The sequence below is a fragment of the Aethalodelphis obliquidens genome, unplaced genomic scaffold, assembly GCF_003676395.1.
Source record: "Aethalodelphis obliquidens isolate GAN/ISIS:26980383/991018 unplaced genomic scaffold, ASM367639v1 scaffold48, whole genome shotgun sequence".
Lineage (NCBI taxonomy): Eukaryota > Metazoa > Chordata > Mammalia > Artiodactyla > Delphinidae > Aethalodelphis > Aethalodelphis obliquidens.
Window position 1 is genome coordinate 2,506,921 of NW_020837992.1, and position 2,838 is coordinate 2,509,758.

The 2,838-nt window shown below is 42.0% G+C and overlaps 1 pseudogene; it reads left to right on the plus strand.

Moving 5' to 3' along the window:
- The first annotated feature begins 767 nt into the window (after window positions 1-767).
- LOC113607354 (60S ribosomal protein L21 pseudogene) lies at window positions 768-1,299 on the plus strand (annotated as a pseudogene).
- The last annotated feature ends 1,539 nt before the right edge of the window (window positions 1,300-2,838 follow it).

The following is a 2,838-nucleotide window of genomic DNA, read 5'->3' on the forward strand; positions in this document are numbered from 1 at the left end:
AACACTGTAAGAATTTGACATTTTACAATGGAAGAAAATTAGCTTTATCATGTCAAGCCCTGAGTTGTCATGGCCAAGTGTGGGCCCAGAACATAGTCCAGGCCTGACCCACTCCCAGGTCCAGATTCTTTCCATTATTCAACGTACACCAAGGCTTATACTTGGATTCAATGCAACGACTGCTCATAAATGAGATGGGAAGACTTGGTTCAACAGCAGCTCTTGTGGGGGAAAATGTTAATAGCTATAAGCTCAAGCACAAGTCTTAGGTGTGTAAGTAGGAGTGTGAGAGGCAGATGGTGTCGTGGGAAGGATCCAGTGTTTGGAATCGGGATACCTGGGCTCAAAATTCAGCTTCAATACTTACTAGGTGTGAGATTTTGGGCAAGATACTGTGCATTCCTGAGTCAGTTTCCTAATCTATAAAAAGGGGATAATAAGGCCTATATCACAGGATCATTGTGAAGATTACAGATAATGTAGGTACAGACAAGAAGCAGATATTTACATTACTCAGTTATTACACATAACTGAGACAAGACATATCGGAATATATCAAAAACTCCTAAATAAGTTTTTAAAAGACAGACAATCCAATTTTTAAAGTAGTCAGAAGACTTGAAGGGGCATTTCACAAAAGATGATAGGCAAGTGGCCAATAAGCACACGATAAGATACTGAGCAGTATTTATTGTGAGGGAAATGCAAATTAAAACCACTGAGATAGCTTCTTTTCGGCTGGAACCGCCATCTTCCAGTAATTCGCCAAAATGACCAACACAAAGACAAAGAGGAGGGGCACCTGCTACATGTTCTCTAGGCCTTTTAGGAAACACAGGGTTGTTCTTTTGGCCACATACATGCGAATCTACAAGAAAGGTGATATTGTAGATATCAAGGGAACGGGCACTGTTCATAAAGGAATGCCCCACAAATGTTACCATGGCAAAACTGGGAGTGTCTACAATGTTACCCAGCATGCTGTTGGCATCCTTGTAAACAAACAAGTTAAGGGCAAGATTCTTGCCAAGAGAATTAATGTGCATATCAAGCATATTAAGCACTCTGAGAGTCGAGATAGCTTCCTGAAACAGGTGAAGGAAAATGATCAGAAAAAGAAGGAAGCCAAAGAGAAAGGTACTTGGGTTCAACTGAAGCTCCAGCCTGCTCCACCCAAAGAAGCACACTTCATGAGAACCAATGGAAAAGAGCCTAAACTGTTGGAGCCCATTCCCTATGAATTCATGGCATGATAGGTGTAAAGAAAATAAAAGACCTGGACTGTAAAAACAAACAAACAAACAAACAAAAAACCACTGAGATACTGGTATACTACCAACACAATGATTAAATGAACATGGCTGCCAATGCCAAGTGTTGGCAAGGAAGTGGAGCAACTGGAACTCTAGTAAGTTTGTACTCTGATACAATCACTTTGGGTAACTGGTAGCATCTACTAAAGTTAAACCAACCCCACAACCTAGCAATTTCACTTCTGGGCACTATCTCAATAGTACATGAATGTCCACAGCAGCTTTATTTATAATAGCTCCAAACTGGACACAACCTGAATGTCCATCGATAGTAGACAGGATAAATAAATTGTGGTGTATGCATATAATGTTCTCCTATATAGCAATGAAAAATAATGGACTACTACTCTCATAGACATAACATTGAGCAAGTACGGTACTCTTTCTGGGGTGGGTGCTGGAAGTGTTCTATATTTTGATCTGGGTGGGAGTCACCTGGCTATGTAAATACATATGTAAAAATTCAGCGTGTTCACTTAAGGCTCATGCACGTTAATGTATGTAAGTTTAACCTCGATTAAAAAAAGTAAACAAAAAGTTATTGTATGTCATGTGCTTGGTACACAGTGGGCACTCAATAAATAGCTGTCAAAACTCTCCTTTTCTAGAGAAGAGGAGGCAGCAAACTCATTGCACTGTGTGCCGATTAGGCCACTTGGGAGCCCTGGGTGTGGTGCTGGGAGCCTCCCTTTTTAGGAGGGTCACTGACAATCAGAGCATGATATGATGGGGAGATAAGGATGGCAAGGGGTCTGGAACACATAGTAAATGAGGAATGGCTGAAGGAAGTGGAGAGAATGTTGGGGACAATAAAACTTAGGAAGAACATGAAGAATGTCTTCAAGTAGTCAATGGCACTCTGTAGAATGGGATTTAGACATTTCCTTTGTGGTTCTAGGGCAGTGATTCTCAAACTGAAGCTGCCACTGAATCCCCTGGAGGACTTATTAAAACAGATTACTGAGCTGCATCCCCAGAATTTCTGATTCAGCAGGACCAAGAATCTGCTTTTCTAGCAAGTTCCCAGGCCAAGCTGCTGCTGGTCCAGGGACACACTTTGCTAGTGTAACTGAGCAGGGCAGAACTCTCACAGCAAGTGTTTGCAGCAAAGTAAGGGTTCGTTGCAGGGCACCAAGCAAGGAAGTGGAAGACAAGCCTAAGATCCACTCCCACTTAGTCCTTGAGTTAGGGGTTTTTAAAAGGGAAAGACAAAGAAGCTGGGGTTAATCACCATCTTGTGACAGTTCTTACTCATAGTTCTGGGAGTCAGGATGCCTAAGGCTTATGAATCTCTTGTCCGGTGGTCCATGACCCAGGGGCCTTTTAGCTCATCTTGCCCAGGAGAAACAATCTGAGTCTGTACATTAATGATGTTATAGACAACAGCAATTTTAGTCATCTGACTCTGGGTGATAAGTGTTTAGTTTGCACAGGATAGAGGCCAGAGGGGATAAGATGGGGAATAAAGTTTTGGATAGAGAGGTTAATCATAAACTCAGCAGGGGAACTTGGTTTGAGGGGACTC